Source organism: Mauremys reevesii, linkage group 5 (assembly GCF_016161935.1).
Source record: "Mauremys reevesii isolate NIE-2019 linkage group 5, ASM1616193v1, whole genome shotgun sequence".
Classification (NCBI taxonomy): domain Eukaryota; kingdom Metazoa; phylum Chordata; order Testudines; family Geoemydidae; genus Mauremys; species Mauremys reevesii.
In genome coordinates, this window is record NC_052627.1 from 11171812 (window position 1) to 11195447 (window position 23636).

At 46.4% G+C, this 23636-nt stretch overlaps 1 long non-coding RNA gene across 1 annotated transcript in view; it reads left to right on the plus strand.

Moving 5' to 3' along the window:
* The window catches only part of LOC120406814, a 51398-nt gene extending 34202 nt beyond the window's left edge, over positions 1-17196 (plus strand). Inside the window, exon 3 of the long non-coding RNA XR_005599605.1 lies at positions 17090-17196. This is a non-coding gene — a long non-coding RNA (uncharacterized LOC120406814). The remainder of the gene's footprint in view (positions 1-17089) is intronic.
* Positions 17197-23636: the final 6440 nt, after the last annotated feature.

Below are 23636 nucleotides of genomic sequence, written 5' to 3' on the forward strand. Positions count from 1 at the left end.
CTGGATTCAATTTCCAGCTCTACTGAATCCCTGTGTGATCTTGGGGGTGAAATCACATTTTGTGCCTTACCTGCGAGATGGGGTTATTTGTCTTGTCTGTTTAGATTTTGAGCCCTTTGGGGCAGGGACTCTCTCTAAAGCCTGGTCTACACAGTTCCTGTATCAGTGTGATTAGTTTAGTTAGGGTTGTGATTTTTACCAATATAGTCGTACTGATAGAACCCTAGTTTGGACACAATTTTGCTATTCTAAAGGTACCTTATACCCTTAGAGCGTATTCCCCTTCCCATGTGGGACTACCTATGCTAGCATAAGCACTTCTGTAACTATATAATGTAACTGCCTCAACATTGAGGGACATGTACTACTTTAACTACACCCATATAGTTTAAAAAGCAAGACAATTTCAGGTGTAGACAATCTTACTGCACATATGTATAGAACCCAATCTCAGCTGGAGCATCTAAGTCTTGGTCTACACTGGGTGGGGGGGATCGATCTAAGTTACGCAACTTCAGCTATGTGAATAACGTAGCTGAAGTTGACGTACTTAGATCGACTTACCGAGGTGTCTTCACCGTGGTGAGTCGACTACTGCCGCTCCCCCTGTCAACTCTGCCTGCGCCTCTCGCGGCGGTGGAGTACAGGAGTCGACAGGAGAGCGCTCGGGGTCAATTTATTGCGTCTAGACTAGATGTGATAAATCGATCCCTGCTGGATCGATCGCTGCCCACCGATCTGGTGGGTAATGTAGACATACCCTAGATGCTACTGTGATATAAATAACTTCCAGCATGGCCATGCATCATTAATAAACCCTGTTAGGTTATTTTGCATAATTATAAAATGGTGGATCTAAACACAAATTTGTTCATGGAATGTTTTGTACTGTTGGAAAATGTAATGAGGTGAAGAGGCTACTGCCTGAATTCTTGGCAACCCTTCATGGCAGACCATCTCAATGCAGGTAATTGCTATTGTATCTGAGAGCTTACAAATGAGATGAAGTATTCATGGGCGGCAGGTTATATATTTGTGTGGGGCCCGGGCCCCAGCAATATTCAGGGCTGGGCGCCCTGCTCCAGCAATAGTTGGAGCTCCCCCCCGCCCCCCCTCTGCCTGCCCCCCCACCCCCCAGCGCAGGTCCCCGCGCCGCCGCCGCCCCCTGGAGCAGGCCCCAGCCCCCGCCTGCCACCCCCTCCGCGCGTGTTCCCCCGCCGCCGCGTTGTGTTGCCTGCCCTGCCTGCGCCTCCGCGCCCTCTCTGCCTGCCTGGCTCCCCAGCAGCCCAGCAGATTTGCTGTGCTGCCCCCTCCTGCCCTCCTGCTGCCCTCTGCCAGTACTGGCTGGCCAGGCCCTGGCCCCCACCCTCCTCCCCTCCCCCCACCCCCAGCCCCCCAGCCAGCCCCCTCCCCCCCCCCCCCCCCCCACCCCCAGCCCCCCCACATCCCCCACATGAACACCATCCCTCACCCACCTCCCCCAGCCCCCCCCCATTCCTCTCCCTCCCCCCCCCCTGCATCTCATCTCCCCTCAGCCCTCAGCTGCCCCCTCCTCCCCCTCTCCCCCCCCCCCCCCCCTCCCCCCCCCCACCCCCCCCCCCCCCCAACCCCCCTCCCATCCCCTGCCCTCCCCCCTCCTCCTCCTCACACCCCTGCCCCCACCAGCCCCCACCACCAGCACCCAGCACCCTGCCCCCCCCCCCTGCCAGCCCCCCCCCCAGCCCCCCAGGGCACCCCCCCAGAGGCGGAGGCAGAGACTGGGGCGGCAGAGGGCGGAGATGGGGGCGTTTTCAAACACCCCCAAGTATTTCCATAATTTGCTTTTTTTCCCCCTTTTTTCCTTAAACTGAGATTTTTTTCGGAACATGGGGAGTATCCATTTTATTTTGTATTAGCAGCCTTTGAGTCTGCTGGTAGTGGTTAGGGGAGGGGAGAACCTACTGCTTTGGGACAGTACTATAAATAAATGGTAGCACTTGAGAATAAATAGGCCGGCTTGATCATGCCAGAAATCTAAAATGTGCAATATACTCAATGTTGAATTATGATGAATCAATTCATGCATTTTTTTTCCATCTTCTGCAGCTGTGTTCCTGATAAACACAAGACTCTTCAGTCTAGAAATGGTAAAATATTCAAAGTCTTTTTAAAAGAAGCTCCTGAACTAGTAATGTCTCTGGAGGCTTAATTCTTTTTCTGGCCTATGCACTTAATAGTTTATTTTTAGAACCCTGTGGAATGTTTACACTGAGATCAGAAACCACTCTAAATTCGGCTAGCTCCATGTCTTCTTACAGAGGCTGATTTGGACACAAACAGCAAAAGGTGCTGGAACATTTTTTTTCTTTTCTTTTCCCACTCCTAGAAGGCGTTTGGATACCCTGGTGAGCCTAGGCTGATTTATGCTTTGTTGTTAAAATGGTACAGAATTCACTGTTCATCTAGTCTGGTGGCAAAACTATGTAGAAACTTAGTGGCTTCAGCTTATTTCCCTTTATGGGCTTGACATTTCATTGTATGGAAACGGGATTGGGTTCTATGACCATGCTGACCGTGACTGTGAACAAGGACAAGCTGTGTTCAGAATTTTCAGCTCGGCACTGCTAAATTTTGGGCCCAGCTTGATTTAATTGCAGTTTGCTGATAGACACATTGAGCACTGTCAGTAGAGCTGGTTGTAAAAACTAATAATGAAACTTTCCCCTATTAAATGTAGTTTTATCAAAACTGAAATATTTTGCAGCAATGTATCCATTTTGACAAAAAGTTGATCAGGAAGGTTTCTTGTGGAGAGGGGCGAGGAGGGGGAGTCACCCTTCCCACCCTGGAATAGCTATTGTCACCAGTCTTTGCCACTCCAGCTCTCGTTCTGTTTAGAGTAAAGCAGTATTTTCATTCAAGGTCTGTCCCTGCAGGGAGTTGTTCTGAAGGAAACAGGTTCTCCAAAATGACTGGAAATGTCAATGATTTTGTTACTCTGTAGCCTTCCACAGTTGTATCTTGGGGTATGTGATTTTCAGAGGTAAAACTCTTTCTGGACTTCAGTCTTTTGGGTGGTGAGCTGTGTCTGTGACAGACTGACAATATTCTGGACAAAATATATGGAGTGGAAGGTAAACTTAACTGAATTAAGACAAACCTTATTGAATTAGGGTTGATACCTTTGGGGTCCATTGTGTTAAAAATGCAATTGTGTATGTTACTGTGGAATTGTATGCAACTCCTCCAGGAGCAGGGGGAAGCTAACATAATTCATCTGGTTACCAGCCAAGTGAAGCCACCCCTGGACTGTTTCTCATATACTAGTTCAAACTGGATTCTCCAGGGACCAACAGACACCGAGAGGATTTTTGAGTAATGAGCCTCAAGGTCTTCCTCCTTATCCAGCAAACGGACAGGACCCCTGGTCCCCAGAGGGTCCCAATCTCTGGGGAAAGGTTGGAAGAACTGGGCCTACTGAGGCCTCATAAGACACGGTGCTTGTTCTGAGCTGAAGCTGTGATGAACTTGAAACCCCTTGGTGGGGTGGGTTTAAGGACTGCTTCTGCTAGAGCCCTTGTTAGGGCTGGGGTGAGATGATTAGCATGTATATAGTTTTTTATGGTATTTAATGTTTTCTTTGTAGTGCTTTTACCTTAAGACTAAAATACCTTATAGGAGTGGGTAATTGCAGTGTTACTCTGAGGACAAAGTAGGCAGGGTCTCTTGCTGGGGTATTACAGTATAGTTAGGGCACTGTGAAGCCCAGAAATACCCCAGTCAGAAGGAAGTGAGATGTGGGTCTCCACTCGAGAGGTGATGGCTGGGAAGCCTGAAACCTAGCAGTGCCCTGGCTGGACTGCAGAGGGGGAATATAGGTACAGTTGCCCTAATCTATGCCACTGTCCATGCAGTGGATGTCTTGGATCATGCACCTGTTTTTTTCTCTCTCTCCTTTTTCATCCTGCCTCAGACACCCCAAACCAAAGGTGATCTGGCTCCCTACGATTCATTCTACTGTAAAACTGCTCTGAGTTTTTGAAAAGACCGTATTGCAACAAGACAAGAATAGCTTGACTGGAATAGTTTTTTCCCTGGTTCCTCTAACTTGCATCATGCCTTAGATCTTATCCTTCTACTAGTTTCCAAGATGTACTTTAAAATTAAATGATGACCCTGATTAGAACTGGGGGACTATCTATTTGTAGCAAATAACGTATTCCACAAGCTTATCCCTCTTTCATTCTCAAGCTTCAGCACAAAGGCATAAGATCTGTTTGCAAACTTTTTCATTATTTGCAATTTGTGACCATATCTCATCTTGGGTTCGACTCCTGGCTCTTTTAGTCTTCTCTGTGACCTTGGGCAAGTCATATAATTGCCACACCTCAGTTTCCCAATCTGTACTTCAGATGTGGAGGATAACTTTCTTTAATGATTGTGAGGTGCTCAGCTGGAAGATGTACATACTGTACCCCGACCTGGTTACTCTAGGTGTGATACAGCTTGTTATCCTACTTGTGTTTCCAAAGACTAAGCTTTTTGTAAGGCTCCACAATTTTAGAACCCAGGCCTACAGGTAGCTGACACTTCCAGGCTGCCACCCAGCAGCAGCTGTAACCAGCTTGTGCTCCACTTCCCACCACTTGCTGTGGACACTGACCATGGGAAGTTCTGCCTCAAGGGTTTGACAAGCTGTAGCCTCTTGCTCCTGATTGGCTCACCACCCTGATATAAATCCAAAGGGCATTCCAGGAAGTGTTCAGGCAACAGTGTAGATCTCTTGTAGCTGCCATGGTCATTTCTGCTCCCGAATTCCTGGCTTTGCCCTCAGCTAGATTTGGACTTTGCCTCCTGACTCATACTTTGAACTTTTGGTATTGACCCAGCCTGGAACCTATGAACTCCTCAGGTTCACTCCAGCTCTGCCCCTTGGCCCTGACTGCCCTTGCTGATATCCTGACACTTGTGTACACTTGGAATTATTCCAGAATAATTATTCAGGAATAACGATGCCAGAGTAACTCCATGAGTGGACAGTATTATTGAAGAACCAGAGATCCTTGTTCTTGTTTAGCTTAATCTACTTTGAATCCAATCCATAATAAGAGTGTCCACATATGGAGTTATTCCAGAATAGCTACTGCACTTTAAATTCACACTCTACCTGAATCAGAATTAATTTTCAAGCGCAGACAAGCCCTAAGATCACTTTTGATTCAAATACTGAGGCATAGAATGGTATTAGTGGTTCCGAGTGTGAAACCCGGAAACATTCATATTGGCAGTGTTGTCTAATTAGCAATGTACTAGCTTGTGTTAGTGGTGAAGAGTTCGGAGGGGGATAATTTGTGCTCTGCTACCGTTTTGTGGCTATCTATAGGGATAACAAATCGGGTACTCCAGTGAAGGTTTAATTTGTTTCAAAACATTGGGTACTCATCAGGACCTGAAAAAATGTATGAAGAGCAACTTCAGTATTCACTAAGTATATTCCCAGATAGCCAGGGCTGCTGATCCTGGTGCATTTGCCTGTTGCACATCATCTTGCATTATATGTGGCTAGCATAGTGCTCCAGGGCTGAAGCACCCACAGGGAAAAATTGGTGGGTGCTTAGCACCCACCGGCAGCTCCCCGCCCCTCCCCCAGCTCATCTCTGCCTCCTCCCCTGGGCGCACCACGTGCCTGCTTTTTCCCTGTCTCCCAAAACAGCTGATTCGTGCGGCAAGCGCTGGGAGCCAGGGAGAACGCGGCGTGCTCGGGGAAGAGGCAGGGCCGGGGCAGGGATTTGGAGAAGGGGTCCAATAGGGGCAGAGAGGCAGTGGAGACTTTGGGGAAGGGGTTGGAATGGGAGCGGAGCAGGGGCAGGGAAAGGGTACAGTCGGAGTGGGGCCGGGGTGGGGGGGTGGGCGCAAGCACCCACTGGCACTGGGGAAAGTTGGCGCCTATGGTGGTTAGTAGCCCCACGTAGCAATTGTACTGCTGAGCAGCATTGCATAGCAGAGCAATTCCCCCGCATGGTACGATAGGTCTCATGGGTATTGACTTGCTGAGAGTTATGTCACATCTGGATGGATGCAGCTCTGGCTATGTTGTAATCAAATACCCCCTATGGGATGGATTAAGACAGAATGAAGCGGATTGGTCTCTGCTCTGAAGGGTCCTGCAGCTTTTGGAGGGGGGAAAAGGGTATAATGTTTCTGGGAATGGGGAAGCCAGGCTTTTTCCCATCTCAACATCTGGTTTGTCTGCCCACACCACACAAGCAGTTTTGGGTTCCCATGTTTATCCCCGAGCTACAGTTGTTCTCAATCTACCCTGCAGCACAACTGTTTAAATCCCATTCTGGAAGGATGGTGAGAAAATCAGACCCGATTCCAATGGGATCTGTACTGAGTTATCTTTGGAAAAGTTTAATTAACCCTTTTCACTGGCGTGCACTTGGAACTCCCCTAAGCCTGACAGAGAAGGGTTGAAGCACGTTGGAGAAGCTGCAGTCTTGGCTTAGCTGGCGCTTCTTGGTGCCGCTGCTGAGCAGCAGCAGTGCTTGCTTTTGCAATATTTCTAACCCAGCTTTGCATTGCCTGGAGGTTAGCATAGTGCAGATAAGCCTACCCAGGTCGAGGTGCTTGTCTGAGCCAGGATCTTCCATTTCTCATACTCATGCCCGGGGAAGTGACTGTGGTAGGTATCCAGGTTGGACGAGCGCAGTCTGCAATTGGAATGAAATGCCCCCATGCGTGTCCTCATAATAATCAGGGAGGAATGTGCCCACACTCTGTGTTCTCTGCTCCCCTCCCTTACACTGACCACCCTCCTGGAGTTCCTACTCCACCAGGCGTTTGTGAGAAGGCAGTCTGTGTGCTGGGCAAATTCTCCTAATTATTCAGTGCACTAATGGGCTCCCACCTGGCCACCATGACATTTTTTTCCCACTGGAGATGTAAATATTTCCAGGGGCAGCTGTGAGCTTTCCTATAGGGTCCCTGCTGCTTAATTGGCTGCTCTGGTTCAATTAGACTGGCAGAGCAGCGTGTCAGGAGTGAGGTTTTCTTTGGTATTACACAGGTCATGAAGGGCAGCTGATTCGACAAAAGCGGCACTGACCAGGCTGGAAAATGCATGAGGCTGGTTTTTTAGTAAGTAGAAAAGTAAGTGTGTGTGTGTGTGTGTACTTGCTATTGCACATGGCATTCCTGTAGCCAGGACAGGTGTGCAGTGTTTCGATCCCAAGGTCTCAAAATCATGATTGGCTTAAATTACATTTTGGGTTTGTTTTTTTTTGTTTTGTCTTCTGGTTTTGGAGTCTTTAGGTCTCTCAAGTAACATTTTTTCCCAAGCTTTTCTCTGCAAGCATAGTGACTAGTAACTTTTTTCCCCCCCGTTTTAAATGAAAACTGAGATTCTCATGTAATCACAGGACTCTGGAAGCTGAGGCTTTAAAAAAAAACACCCCAGGTATTGCAAGACTTGCAATAAAATTGCACAAATTAGCAACTCATTCAATTCAAAATTCCTGACTTACATACTAATAGGGATTTTAAGGGGTCCTGCTTGCCCCAAGCTGAGTTAGCTGCCAGACCCCCACCTATAGGGTCAGAAGCAGACTGCATCCTAACCCCTGCCTTTCAGGCCCAGGCCTGTTAGCAAAACCCAATTGCTATATAGGACAAAGGTTAACTTCTGCAAACTTCTTGTTTGTCTATATCAGGGGCACAGGGGGGGGGGGTGATGAAGAAACCAGAGAAAGGGGAACTGAGGGAAGCTCAGCTAGAATGCGACAAGAGCCTTATCCAATGCAACCGCAAAGGAGGGGTCTTAAGGCAGGCAGACTACCAACGAAAACCACATTTGGCACAATAACAGGAAAAAACCCTAGATGGTGAGGGGCAGTGACAGGCTCGCTAAAAGTAAGAAAGTATGCCAAATGAGGAGTTAATAAAGTATAATGTGTGTGATGTGTAATTATGCTTTGTGGTTTTAGCCTTTATAAGCTTGGTGAAAATCTGTTAAAGACAAGGCAGCAACCCCCCTTCTTTGTGTGGGGCCATGTTGACCTTCCCTTTATGCATATCGGTATTAATAAAGGTGCCTTGTGTGTCTGACCCAAAATCAAAGGTGTGGTCAATTTTTCCACAACAATACTAACGTATTGGAGGGACAAGGTGGGTGAGGTAATAGATTTCATTGGACCGAACCTCTGTTGGTGAAAGAGAGAAGTTTTTGAGCTACACAGAGCTTTTCTTTAGGTCACCAATATAGGTCGAATTCACAAGTGAGTGTGGAAATGCATGTGCAAAGATAGGCATGGCCCCTTGGCCTCAGTCCTAGGTAAATTGGGCCTTACTTTAGGGTAACTTACTCTGTGTACCTGTTCCCTGTGTCCTAAAGGAAATGATCAATGGTCATGGAGCAGGGTCTGAGGAACGGTAGTACTGGTAGGCCAGTTCATGCCGGCTGAACTTTGGTCCTGCCAATTTATTACAACACACTCCCACAATTTTTTGGCTCAGAGCGATCGTACCTATCCAAGTCAGTCATTCGGAGCCACAGTTCTTTGCTTCCGTTTTCTCAATCCTCCTTCTTCACTTGGTCCTATTTAGTGTCTCACATCTTAAAGAGACTCTAGGGATCAATCCTGCAGTGGTTTTCAAAGGGTGACCTCATGATAGGTGTCTTCCAGTTCTAATCCTGTTAATGATTCTTAACTCTTCCAGTGGTGTGTGGCTTTTAACAGCACCACCAGACTGGCCATATGTTTCTTCCTTTGACATTCCCCATGGTGCAGAAGACACCAGGGGTTTTAAAGTGGTGTTAAAGGGGTTAACGCTTAGTGCTATTTTAAATGTTTCCATAAAGCAATCAGCACTGACTGCTTTGAACAGAGATTCCAGTAATGTCTGGGACAGCAGACTTTGCTTTACAGCTGGTATCTATCACGCAGGTTTCACTTTCAGCTGTCGGTGTCCCATACAACTGACAACAGAAGATCAGATCAATTAAATCTCCTTTAATATGCCCAGTGTGGTTCATGCATGACGGGTATGTGCGTGTGACAACTCCATAAGGAAGTGCTAGCCGAATTCCCTGAGCCTACAGAAGTGTCCCTCGGAGCTAAGGCCCTGCCAACATCGAGGGTTTTTTAAATTCACAGCAGCGTCATGGGTGTTCGAATTTCATATGCAGTTTCCGAGACCCCCTTCTCCCCGAACAGCGGAGACTTTTCCCACAGAGGGGAGGCAGAAGCACCCTGCTGAGGCCATGGCTGCTTGTTGGCCAGTTCAATTCTGGGGCTTGGGGTCGGGGGAAGCAGGCCCCTGGCTTGCTCTGTGCTCAGCTCTGGCCCAGGCCATGTCTATTGCTTGCAGGGGCTGGGCTGGAGGATGGGCAGTGAGACACCCTTCCCCCCACCAGCCTGCTGCCCCCCCCCACCCCCTCAGGCTACTGCCCCACAAACAGCCAATACTGTGACTTTTCCAGCAGTGGAAAGGCAGAAGAGGGGATGCCAGCTTCCACCTCCCCACGGCTGAGAAGTCACAGTAATGGGGGTAATTTCATGATTTCTGTGCAATGGTGATTTGCACAGGGCCTTACTCATCAGCCTTCAGTTTCAGCAGATGTTCACCTTTCCTTATCTCATCTAGTCACTAGGGCTCTGGACTTGGAGTAGGGAGACCTGGGCTCTGTCCCCAGCTCTGCCACTGACCTGCTGTGCGACACTGGGCAAGTCACTTCACATTTCTGTGCGGGTTCCCCTCCTGTTGTTTGTCTTGTCTATTTTGATCACAAACAACCGGAGGGGAACCCGCACAGAAATGTGAAGTGGGCGATTTTTATGTAGATATTTTTCTAAAAACTGTTCTTGGAATTATTGTGGAGACATTTTATGGCCTGTGCTAAACAGGAGGTCAGACGTATGTGATCACAATGGTCTCTTCTGACCTTGGATATATCTCTTGATATCAGTGGATGGAGAAAACTGCACCTTCACCACTAGACCTCCCACTAGGGAAGTCCCACAAGGACCAATTCTCACTCCCATCCTAGTCAGTATCAACATGCAGCCACTAGTGAACTGGTCAGACCACATGGATGCAAGTCTAGTAATATGCAGATGACCGAGCTCTACTCATCTTTCGGCACATACAGCCATTCCATTAGAAGGTTCAGTGCTTGGGTGAGATCAGCTCATGGATGAAGAACCCAAATATTACAGAAGCGATGCTGGTGGGCAGAGGAAAGCGTGTGAAGAGTTTCCAGCCACAGTGCAATCTCTTTTGTTGGAAGGTACACACCCACAGTTGGTCAGTGCATTCCATAGCTTAGGAGACTCCTGGATTCCTTGTGATGTTAAACTCTCACATAACAGTATCCATGAGTTTGAGTAACACTTTCCACCATATGTTTGGTTAGGAAACTCCATCGTAGCCTGGTGGATGATGACCTGGCTTCAGTTACATAGGTGTATCACCTCCTGTCTGGATAACAGCCATGGAATATACTTGGGCATGAAGTCTTCTGCCTTTAGAAAACTCCTACCAGAACAGAACACTCCTCCGCAACCCAGGCCATATGAACGCCTCAAACCTGTTTGCTTCCGAACTTAATTTGGTGTTCTCTGGGAAGCCTGTGTAAAGGTATCTCTTTATCTTCCCAGCACTCAGTGACCTGAGCCCAGAATAGCTAAACTCGCCTGAAGCTCTGGATGAAAAACGCAGCAGACAACTCTGCTCCTCGGGCACGTTGGAACTTTTTAATGTAAGGGTGAAGCTTGTCTGTGAGGGGGACGGTTTTCTCAGGGGCCAGACCTGGGCATTGCTGCAAACAGGAGCTAAGGATCATCACGCATCTCCTCACCTTCTACTCCCTGCAAGGGCGAGGTACATGTGCTTAAACCTGGCCTCCTCTAATGTGAGCAGAGAGCAGCATTTACCTATGGGGAAAAACAAACCAAAACACTATATAGCACACACAGCTTTCTTCCTGGAGAGATGACGAGATCCAATGACACATGACAGATGCTGGTTCCATTTTCTTAGTGCACTAATAAAGATGTTCCAATTCTATGGCCACGAGTGCAATGCAAGAGGAATTCTTATGATAGAAAAGACAGGACCGAGAATGGGAGGTAAAATGGGCACAAAAAGGTGAAGTAACATGCCCAAGGTCACACACCAGGTCAGTAGCAGAGCTGGGAATAGACTCCATGCCCCAATCACTGGACTGCTCCAATTCCCAGAATGATGCACACTTTTTGTGTTTCATAGATTTTTATCAAATGAAGTTGAGAATAGAGTTTTGAGAGAGGTGTGCAGAGCTTTACTTCCTGTCTAGAAGAAAGTATTCCAGGGGGAGGGATAGCTCAGTGGCTATTTGATGACCTTTCAAGGTCCCTTCCAGTTCTAGGAGATTGGTATATCTCCTATTATTATTATTATTATTATTATTAAGTGTTAGTTAGCTGGAGCCTTTGATGTTAGGCTGCTAGGTGTAACCCCGTTAATTGGTGGGAGGAGGTGTCTTGATATTTTCATTGTTGGAGCGAGATTAAGTGCTGTGACGCATGTGAAATGACGCACTGTACGGGAACAAGACACTGATCCCTTTTTACATGCAAGCCACTCTGTCAGAACAACCAGACCTCTGAATCTGTAATATAAATCAAGTTTCTAGTCAGAGTGCTTAGAAAATTGGATGCTTATAATTCAGTTTGCCTGGTCATTAGATACATTCAGAAAACAATGATTGTAAAAACGTGGCTTGTCTGGGCTATTCACTCCCTCCAGTACAGTCGCTGACTGGGTTTTTGCTCTTGGTTTCCAAGATCCTGAAGGACATCATCTCTTCCAGTCTGGGCTGGCCCTTCCACTAGGTGACCCTAGGATTTGCGGGGTGGCATTTTGCTGCCCTTGGCAGAAATTCAGCGGCGGGGGTCCTTCTGCTCTGGAAATTCGGCAGCGGGTCCTTCACTCACTCTGGGACCTGCCGCTGAAGTGCCCCGAAGACACAGAGCGGAAGGACCCCCGCCGCAGAATGCTGAGAGGAGGAGCGCTGCTGCCTAGGGTGGCAAAAGCCCTGGTGCCGCTTCTGCTTCCAGTGCACACTCTAGATGGCTATGTAATGCTACCTCCTCTCATACTATGGTACTTAGACCTGGTCAACATTTTTTGACCCAAAATTTCTCATCAAAACAAAAATGTTCTGCACATAAGTGCATAACAAGTCTTTCATGTTCCAAAATAATTTTTCTCCATATTGGTTTTTAAAAAAAAAAAAATTCTCAGAATTTCCCTCCTTCTTTTTCCTTTGTCTCTGAATGTGGCAATGAAGATAAGCAGCCAAGAGTCCTGTGGCACCTTATAGACTAACAGACGTATTGGAGCATGAGCTTTCGTGGGTGAATACCCACTTTGACATGCATCCGATGAAGTGGGTATTCACCCACGAAAGCTCACGCTCCAATTCGTCTGTTAGTCTATAAGGTGCCACAGGACTCTGCTGCTTTTACAGCTCCAGACTAACACGGCTCCCCTCTGATACTTGACACCAATGAAGATATAGTATTTTCCCCACTGTTTCCGTTTCTCTTATTTCCATTTGAACTCTTCAAAACTTGGAAATATCGATGGCAAAAGGAAAAATGAAACATGGACTTTTTGCTTCTATAACTTTTCAAAGTTGGATAAGAAATACACTTTTACCTAAAACAAAACCACTCCTGCCCCCATCCTGGTCACTATCTTATCACACTCAATAGCGTGAAGGGAAGAGGGGAAGGAAACTTGAAATTTTGAGGAAAAAAATTCTGTTTTGCAGGGTTGGAAAGGGAACTAACCATTTTTTTGGGCAACGTTTTCATTTTCCAGCTATTTCTATTCACTATCCAGCTATCTCTATTCTATTTTCTTTGGGAGGCTGGGTTGATGAATTCTTATACACACTTGTGTAGTTTTGCAGGCATGGGTTTTTAGATGTCATGTGGGTGGCTGGATGCCTTTCTGGATGAAAGGTGTATGTGAAAACCAAGGCCCAGTAATATTGCCAGCTAGTGATGCAAATCCTAAATCAAAACTTCCTACTGCAGAGACTTCACTGTATTAGGGGGACCAGTTTGAGCTGTGGGCTTAGATCTGAATATGGTCTTGGAGCTTCTCTGGCCTGTCTGTCTGTCTTGTGGGTTGTGTAGGATCTCCCATTGCACGGTTAACTCTGGAAAACGTTCCCTTCAGAACCAATTCCGTGGGCATATGGCATGTTTTTTTCTGCCCTGTTATTTATCTGCGTTATTTATCTCTGGTTTTGATGAGTTAATATTTCTGTATTCATTCTCCACCTGAGATCATGTAATACTCAGTTTGTGACATCATACTTCTCTGCTCACTGAACAATTGTGGTAACTGAGGAGTATGTGACTGAAAGCGAGAATAAGCAGCAGCAGGAGGAGAGAGAGAGGATTCAGAGGCCAGGCTATGAAAATAGTTTGGCTTTATGATCTGATTTTTTTATTTTGTTGACTCAAAAGTAAGGTTTAATAAAATGAATATTTGTTTGTGCCGCTCTGACCTTTGCTTCCTCTTTCCTTCTTAGCAAGGACAGTAGCAGCACTCCAAACCGTAGGGATGTGCAGCTCCTCTCCAAGAAGCAGCTAGCCATGGCCTCCCCAAATCACTGTCGCCAACTGGGGCACAGTGTCATCTTGTGAATACCAGGTGTATCTAAACACAAGTGTGGTGGCAAGATGCAGGGGTTGAAAGGTCAGTGGGTGAGGGTGGAAGAAATCTCTGTGCAGTGTTGATAGGCAGCCCACTGCTCCCTGATAAAAGTTCATTCCTGGCGGGGAATGCATCCCACTTCTCACACAGAGTCCGGTGGGTTACCGAGGGATGAATCCTTTTGATAGGTGACAATCAATATGAGTATGGGTGGCCATCAAGTGCTTCCTAGAAGTTAAGGGCTTTTACTGTGTTGTGTACTGCATTTTCAGGGCTTAGCAAGTGTAAATGCTTAACTCAGGGTCACGGAACTCAACACCATGTGGCCAGCTGACCTGAGATGTAGACTTGAGGTGACAAGCACCAAGCATGCATCTAGCTGTGAGGGTCCCTGTCCCTTTCCAACAAGGTTTCACCATGGTTCCATCACTGCCCAAGCCACGACTGTCCCTGGAAATACTGTTTCCACCAGCACTAAATCTTGGTCACGTCAGCTTTTCCTGTGATGAAAACCGAATAAATTGGTGCCGCGGCCGGATATGCTGGCATCCCATTATGGGCTCTTCAGAAGCGGGATTGTGCTTTGAGCCCTCCGAAAAGAGGATAGTAGATGATGATGTAACTTTATGCAAATCCACATCTTGGCACAGCAACTTCCCTGTTAGTGAGTGTCTAAATTAAATGATGCTCTTTGCCCAAGCTGAAATCTGCACATTTTATAGCGCTTGTGCTGTGCTCGGTTGACTTTTCTCCCTGTATTCTTCCAGGCATTGTGCCATCGCCCCAGTATGTTTATGATTGATTTTATGCAGAGAAAATGGGCAACTTTTCAGCATCAGGTTTAAAAGTAGGTTCACTTTGTAATGCTAAGTGGTGTGAGGCGCTGCTCCGAGCGGTGTGTGTTTAGGATAATGTTGTGCCTCTTTGTTGAAAATAAGGCTTTCATGCTATTTTGTTCTCATCACAATTGACTTCATTGAGGTACTATGTTAAACTGAGCTCGTCTTTCCTTCCAATGCTCTGCTCTACCTTCGTTACGCTGGGAATCAACTTTGACTCCTACATCTACTCCCTTCATGCCTAGGCTGTGGTCATGCTAGATCCTGTGGCTTTTTCCTTCATCATGTTTCTAAAGTCTATCCCGATCTCCCCATTAAAGTATTGCGTTCTCTTCTTGCTCAGGTCAAAATCTTCTGGCTATTGTGCTCGTGTTAATCAGGAGTCACTCCATTTTAATGTGGTATCAAACTGATGTGAGATCAGGATCAAATCCTCCATCTTTTTCTGTAAAAGCGGCAAAGAGTTCTGTGGCACCTTATAGATTGGGGTAGGCAACCTATGGCACGGGTGCCAAAGTCGGCACGTGAGCTGATTTTCAGTGGCACTCACACTGCCCAGGTCCTGGCCACCAGTCCAGGGGACTCTGCATTTTAATTTAATTTTAAATGAAGCTTCTTAAACATTTTAAAAGCCTTATTTACTTTACATACAACAATAGTTTAGTTCTATATTATAGACTTAGAGAAAGAGACCTTCTAAAAATGTTAAAATGTATTACTGGCACGCGAAACCTTAAATTAGAGTGAATAAATGAAGACTAGGCACAGCACTTCTGAAAGGTTGCCGATCCCCTGTTATAGACTAACAAACATATTGGATCATGTGCTTTCGTGGGTGAATCCGACGAAGTGGGTATTCACCCACGAAAGCTCATGCTCCAATATGTTTGTTAGTCTATAAGGAGCCACAGAACTCTGTCACTTTTACAGATCCAGACTAACATAGCTACCCTTCTGATATTTGACATCTTCTGAGAATTCATGTTTCAATTCCTCATCCTCAGCTTTCCGCTATAATGGAGCACAAGCGTTTACCTAAAGAAATAAGATTAATTTCACTCTCATCATGTCGCATATGGCTCTTTTTATTAGTAGGGGTTTCTAGATCAGTGCGTGGAATGTCACATGGCATTCTCACTTCCATTGCTTAAGGATGTATAGTATGAGGTTGCCTATTTATTAGGGTTATATGAATGTTTGGAGACTCGGAGCTGCTGCACTGGTGTTAAATCTAAATAAAAGCCCCGTAACGATTTCCAACTAGAGAAGAAAGATGATCCAGTGGTTAGGGCACTAGCTTAGGGCTTCCACTGTGACCTTGGGTAAGCCCGTCTCTGTATGCCTCAGTTTCCCATCTGTCCAATGGGAATAATAGTACTGACCTACCGCACAGGACTGTTGTGAGGATAGTTACATTAAAGACTGAGGCACTCAGACGCTATGGCAATAGTGGCAGGATAAGTACCACAGTGAGGGAAACAGGAGCATTAGTGAGCCGGAGCGGGGAGAGCTTTCCCTGCCCTGCAGCCTCTTCCCTAAGTGCGATTGCAACGCACTGTTCTGGAGGGATAGCTCGGTGGTTTGAGCATTGGCCTGCTAAACCCAGGGTTGTGAGTTCAATCCTTGAGGGGGCCATTTAGGGATCTGGGGCAAAAATCTGTCTGGGGATTGGTCCTGCTTTGAGCAGGGGGTTGGACTGGATACCTCCTGAGGTCCCTTCCAACCCTGATATTCTATGATTCTGTGTCTCACCTTGGACTGTGTTTGGATTCTGTTGGGTTTTACACACTTGGTTCTCACAACCTGGCATCCCCCCGCCCCCTTGTCTCCATCCCCCACTTCCCCCTGTTGCTCCCATGAACCTTGGCTGTCCATCTCCTTCCACTTTCTCACGGTTCCATTGCGCCTACCTCTCCAAGAGCAGTACAACACAGCCATCCTGAGCTCCTTCAGGACCGGAGCCCACAGAGGTCACCAGCTAATGTAAGCAGTAGAATGATCTGGCGTAAAATGGAGGACAAGGCTATATCTGAATGAATGGGTTTGGGGACCATGCATACCTTGAGCGCTGCCTGAATGCTGAACCTGGCTGCCCTACAGCTTCTTTACAACAAGGTCTCTTTCCTCCCCAACCTTGTTTTTTGCTTTGTGCAGCTCCTTGGCCACTCAGCTGGCCTTGTCCGGTTTTCCATTAAAAAGGCAAAGTGTATTGGTGAGATAGTCTTAGCCGTAGGAGTAGCCTTTACATACAAGCTTTGCTGGGTGGGAAAGAATGACATGGCCCCATCTGAGGAATGGTTCCTTCCTATTGTGCCCCCCTTGTTATCCTCTTCTGGGGGTGGAGTAAGCAGCATTTGTCCCTGTGCTTCCCTGCCTTAGTTTCCCCATCTGGAAATAACGTTCGCACTCAGCACAGCAGCTGAAACCCAGTGAAGCTTGAAGTTATACTGATGATACTGCAGTGGCGCACTAGCTATGAAAGAGAAAACCCACCCAAGGGTTGGAGATGTTGGTAACGTCCTATTTATTTAATGGCTCTGTTCTATTTTTCCTTACAGGTGGCACAGTGTTACAGGCTACCTTGTTTGGAAGGGAAAATAACATTCTGAGGAAACCAAATACAGAAACTAATGGGAAGCAGGGGCTGTGCTCTGGTCCTTTCTGTGTTGTATTATCTACTTTGTGTGCAGGCTGGGTTACTAAATTAAGAGTGTAATTTGAACTACTGATGTCCCTTCATGAATTTTTACCTCCTACATTGCAAGTAACACTTAAAGTTCAAATTCAAAGATTGTTTTTTCTATTTGTTCACTCTGCAGTTTACAGGACTCGGTATAACTGGTTCCACTGGTTCTTCTGTGTTACTGGTAGCCAGTTTCTCTTTCTGGTTTGCATCATTCACAAAGCAACAATGGAGAGACAAATGTGATTTATAAAAGCACACAGCTTTTGGCAGGGGGTCTCGGGGATCAATGTATAACTTGAAACTTTTTAACCAGCTCTTTCAAAAAAACTGACCAGAATTCAGCCTGTTTTGACTGACTGGGGCTAGGTGTAGATAAATTTAGCTCCTTCTTCGAGGTGTGGATCAAGTCTCCTCCTTGGCACATGCTACTTGTAGCGGCTTCTCCCCTCTCCTTGCACGAGTTGGATCCTGGGTTCATTCTTGTGATGCTTAAGGTGGCTTCCTCGCTGTGCCCAGACACGAGGGGTGCTGTCCCTTGGGGAAATGGATAATGCTGCCACTGCTGGCAAGGAGTATAAAACCTAGTGCACCAGAAACAAAGTACATCAGCACAACCCCCTGCGAAGACATGATGCACCAAGCAAAGGGTGAGGGTTATTGAATAAGTACTAAACATTTACTCAACCAGTTCCCCATCTCCCACCCTTCACAGCTTATCCAGCCCCCCATAGTCTTTCTGGCACCTTCCCAGGCAGACGGTATGCTGAGGATGAGACCAGAGACGAGTGCTGTGGTATTGTGGACTTGGGCTGATTTAAGCAAAAAGGGCCTTCTTACAGTGTCTTCTCCTGGATCCTCTCCTTGGTCGCTGGCCTGGAGTCCTGTGCCAGTGTCAGCTAACTCTCAGGTTTCAGAGGGGCAACCACGTTAGTCTGTATCGGCAAAAACAACGAGGAGTCCTGGTGGAACCTTAGAGACTAGCACATTTATTTGGGCAAAAACTTTTGTGGGCTAAAACCAGGCTGGTCCAGCTCTGTAGGTCTGGAACTTCCTGACCCATGTACCAGATCCCTCAGCAGCTCAGACTCCCTTTATGGGGAGTGGGAGCGAATGTGAATCCGACACTCCCGGAGCCTCCCAGCTTCTCTCTCTCATGCCCAAGCTCAGAACTGAAACGAGTCTGTCTCTGAGCCCACAGAGGGGCTTTGTCGGTCCAGCAAACTCTATGCAGAAGCTTCCCTATGGATCTCCGCAGGAGAGCCCAGTCCATTCTGGCACTGCTCCTGACCCCAAGCACGGGACATGGTATCCAAGGGCTCTCGTACTCCCTAGGGCAGGACCCCTTAGCGGCTCAGTGCAGACTTCCAGGAGCTGGCCTCAGTAATTGGACACGGGTGCTGCCTCGTTTCCTGGGAGACGGGATTAGGGATGTGAAGGGATCAGCAGGCTGGAAATGGAACATCTGTACTAGCTAAGATAAGGGGGAGGGGACCCCCAGGGAACCATTTACAAGGGCAAGACAGCAATGAACCAAACAAGCCTGGACTATAAAGAGTAAGCTGGGCATGGACAGAGGACTGGTGCCTACAAAGTGCTTCCAAGCCAATCCCAAAATGTGTGATGCCATGTACTGTAAATGTATCATTGTATATAAAAGAAGGGGTTTACCATGTCATGTTGGAGGTGCGGTTTCCCCTATGCCCCACCACCCTCCCTTGGTTGAGTCTCTGACCAGCCTGGCGTAGCTTTGCAGTGTGCCAAATAAAGGAGCCTGAGTAATGAGACTGGAGTCAGATGGAATGATTGGGGAGCCAAGTGGAAGAGGTCTAGGGGGAACCCCCACATTAGCAAACTCCAGTGGGCGTTACGTAAGCACTTCAGCAAGTGTTTATGTCCATTGCTCAACAAGGCTAGATGTCAGCATGTGCTTAAGTGCTTTGCAGAAATAACAAGACTCAAAAAGCTCTTTCTTCTGCTCCTTGCACTAAGGGACATGAGTCCCTTATTTGTTTGTTTGTGGACTGAGACCTCGTGTGTGACATTCCATCCAGAAGGAAACATTCCAGTATACATGGTACAAATTAGAAGTTTCTAATGTGAATTCCAGCACATCTCTTTATAGCATAGGGTGACCAGATGCCCTGATTTTATAGGGACAGGCCCGATTTTTTTGGTCTTTTTCTTATATAGGCTCCTATTATCCCTCACCTCCTTCCCACTTTTTCACATTTGCTGCCTGGTCACCCTATTATAGCATAACTAGATTAATAGATTTTTAAACCAGGAAGAGACCATTAGATCATGTAGCCTGATCTTGTGTATAACAGTTACTCCTGTATTAAGCCAAATAACTTGCATTTGATATAAGCCTAAAGTATAGTAAAACTAATTAAAATAAAACAGATCTTCAAATTATTGTACAGTGAACCATTTTTAATGGTTGGTTAGATGTCTTTAGTTACCATAGACTTAAAGATGAAAAGAGACGGAGAAAGGAGTGAATTATAGGTGGCATGTTTTCATTAGCTGTAGTGAAGATCCAGCACGTATTTCCATTTGGCAAAGATACAAGCAACTGAACAAAGTACCCTCAAATGTCTACCTGTTTGCTCACGGCCCAGAGTGAATTGTTTCAGAAACCTTAACAAAAATGGTTGAGGCATTTTTCAAGAGTGAAGAGGGGTGTGTGTGTGTGTGTGTGTGTGTGTGTGTGTGTTTAAGAAGGGGGAGAATATAATTTAACCATTATAAAATTCACCTCTTTTTTTTTTTCTTCTTTTTTGGACAACTCTTGTGTTTTAGTGGGATATTGCTCCAATCTGAAAAGTGGCAGGGACATTAGAATATGGGCCGAAGGGTAGGCACTCATCTTTGGAAATGTTGGCAAAAGTGTCTAGGTCACAGATGGACCCTTTGGTTTGGCAACGATCTGTTCAGAATTGAACAATAAGGGTTTTTAAAGCATATGCTGTGCAGGAACCCTAACCCTAGCTCCAAGTGTCCTACCCATAGGAACCCTAACCCTAGCTCCAAGTGTCCTACCCATAGGAACCCTAACCCTAGCTCCAAGTGTCCTACCCATAGGAACTCTAACCCTAGCTCCAAGTGCCCTACCCTTAGGAACAGGGCCGGCTTTAGGAAGTGCGGTACCCAATTTGAACAGTTTTGATGGGGTTCCAGCAGGGAAGACAAAAAAGAAAAAAACACATAAAAAAAACCCACGTGGGGCTTGTACTCACCGGGCGGTGCTCCGAGTCTTCAGCGGCACTTCGGCGGCGGGTCCTTCGCTCACTCCAGATCTTCGGTGGCACTGAAGGACCTGCCGCCGAAGTGGCGCCGGAGACCCAGAACAAGCGAAGGACCCATCTCCGAAGTGCTGCCGAAGACCCGGAGCGCCGCCAGGTGAGTAAAAATAAAAAAGGTGCCTCCAGCCAGGGAAGGGATTCTCACTGGGCGCGGGGCCCTCTTAGGCGCGGGGCCCAATTCGGGGGAATAGGCCTAAAGCCGGCCCTGGCTGCGCTTATCCTCTGTACAATAGTTTAGTTATTGGATCTGCTCAAGAGTGCTGTTAAAATTGTGTAGAATTTTTTTTATCCAGTCTACAATCTGTCAGCTTTCTGTTCACTCTGGCCATGTGTATCGAGGTGGGAAAGTTGAGCGTTTTCACCTTTTCTGCACAGGAATGCAGAAAAAATCTGGGAAGAGGGTGCATATGGAGTGAGGCCAGGCTTTCTGTGACAGGCATCAAAGTGAATACAGACCAGTGGTGTATTTAAATATGTAGATCTATATTATGCCCAACAATAGCAGAGCATTTTGGAAGAATCACACCTTCTGTTCCTGTTGACTAGTGGACTGACTCAGCCAAAAACAGCTGTAGTCAGCAAAGTGTGGACTGCAAGGGTGAGTGCTTTATAATAAGGAAGTAGAATAAACCGAAAGTAATCGGAAATTATGTGGAACAACTCCCTATTTAGGGACATAGCATGTTTGTATTACCTTGGGTGTGGCGTGCTCTCTTCCAACCAACATATTTGCTTTGTCTGGGCGTAAGCCTACAGAATAAGTGTGGCCTGAGATAAGAATGCAGGACCGAGCCCACACTATAATCAAAGAAAAACAGAGATGTTTTGAAGACTAAATGCTGATGCAGAAAGAAATGCAAAAGGGGCATTTCTGTCCTTTGATCATGTGAAATCTAGTTTGTGATGCTGCTTAGTGTATGTGCAACATGCAGGTGGCGCGTGACCAGGATTCATCACTGAATTTGGTCCACTGGTTGGATCGTTCGCTTCCCCAGCTTGGGGCAGGTACTGACGGGGAGTGCGACGTGAATGCTGATCCATGCCCCCCTAGTTGTGCTAATTTTGTAGTTTTGTCACTTAAAACCAAGTCATCAAAGTAATATGGGTTCCATACAGTAGGTGGACATTTTTTGGTTTCGAATGTCATTAGCTCATGAAATTTGTTTATCCTCTTTCAGATTGTAAGGCTTCCTTCCAGCAGCGATGGCCACGTTTGTATAATGTGAGGAAACTGGCACGTTGTCGATGGCATGCGTCAATATTGGGACGGCCATTTTTTTAAAAGTACAGAGAACTTATGTTAGTAGAGCAGCTTATTCCATTTGGGCTTCGTATGAGGTTAGATGGCCTCAGATGCCCAGGATACTAAAGAACAAGCTGGCAGAACTGAATGGGCACCTCTGCCATAGATTTAAGGCCAGAAAGCACCATTCTCTAGACCAGGGGTCGGCAACCTTTACTATCAAAAGAGCCATTTTGCTCCCTCTTCCACTAAAGAAAAATAGTCTGGAGCCGCAAAACATAACACTGCTTATAAACTTTTAAAAGTTTTAATCTTTTTTAAATTTTACCTGTTACAACAACAGAATACAACAAACAGAAGTGCAGTGTGCATGTGTAGGCCTACTTTGAAATAAATTAAACACTGAACTATGCAGGCCTTTTTGAGTCCTTCCCGTATTTGTGTAAAATTAAAATAAAACGTAGCCCACTTTAATATAAAAAAACATATAGTTGCAGCTTAGCAGTTTTAAAAAAGTAAACATAAAATTAGGAATGTTTTTTGACAAGTCCATTTCAGTGTGCTCTCATCCTCTTCGGGTTTCTTTCTCGGCCAGCAATCAACCGAAGCACCTGAACATACAATAAAAAACTACATCAGCTCCAGGTCTGAAATAAATGTTTTTTTTCTGAATAATAATAGCCTATTAAATGCTAGTGTTCTCACCTGTTTAATGTGACTTCTGTTTCTGAAGCTCGATGCTGATCTTCCCTATGTCGGGGCTGTAAGATGTGACTTTGATCTTCACACAGGACTGTAGGCTCTCATTTGTGAGGCGGGAGCGATATTTGGACTTTATGAAGTTCATGCTCGAGAAAACTTGCTCGCATAAGTATGTTGAGCCAAAGATGGACAGGACTCCAAATGCATACTTTTTCATGTTCATATACGTGTCGGGAATGGCACTCTATGTTTCAAAAACAAGTTTGTCGGGTTTGGGGAGGTTTTCAGTATCATTCCATTTGTGCTCTTTAGCGAGAGTGGCCTTCTGATGGGCAACTTCTTCGAGATCCACTGTCAGGCTTTTGAACTTGGACACCCATAAGTCTTTATCCGCTATGTTGGCCAGTTCAATTTCAAGATCGGGCTGACTTATCCCTGTGAATGCGGATATGTTCAGCAGGGATGGGTCGATGTCCAGCGGTGTGACAGGGAAGGACAGTGTGTTTTTTTCCTTTCTGAACTCGCTGAATCTTTCTCCAAATGCAGCTTGCATTGCCATAATTGCACGGTGTAAATAATCACAATTTATGTGATTGTTCTCTTCTTTGAACTCTCTCAGGGAGGGGAAGTGAGAGAGCGTACCTCTCTGTACATCTCTGGCAAACACTGTCATCTTGCGCTCAAACGCCAGAACATCCTCCAGCAACTGCAGGGCCGTGCTTCCCTTTCCCTGGAGATTTTTATTCAGCGTGTTTAAGTGACTTGTCATATCCACCATGAAATAAAACTTTTCCAGCCAATCGAGGTCTCCCAGTTCGGGATAGCTGAGGCCTTTGCTTTCCAAGAAGGTTTTCACATGTTCCAGACAAGCAGCGAAGCGTTTCAGCACGTCTCCCCTTGACAGCCACCGAACTCTGTTGTGCAGCAGGAGATCCAAATATGCGCTCTCGACTTCATCTAACCATGAACAAAACTGTCGGTGGTTTAACCCGTTTGCAATTATTTTGTTCACTATCTTAATAACGAGGTTCATCACTTCCACACATTCAGGGGGGAATGTTTGAGCGCACAGTGCTTCTTGGTGCAAGATGCAGTGAAACGTCATCAGCTCTCGATCCAGCGACTTTTGAAGTAAATTCACAAAGCCCTTCTGTGCTCCTCTCATACTG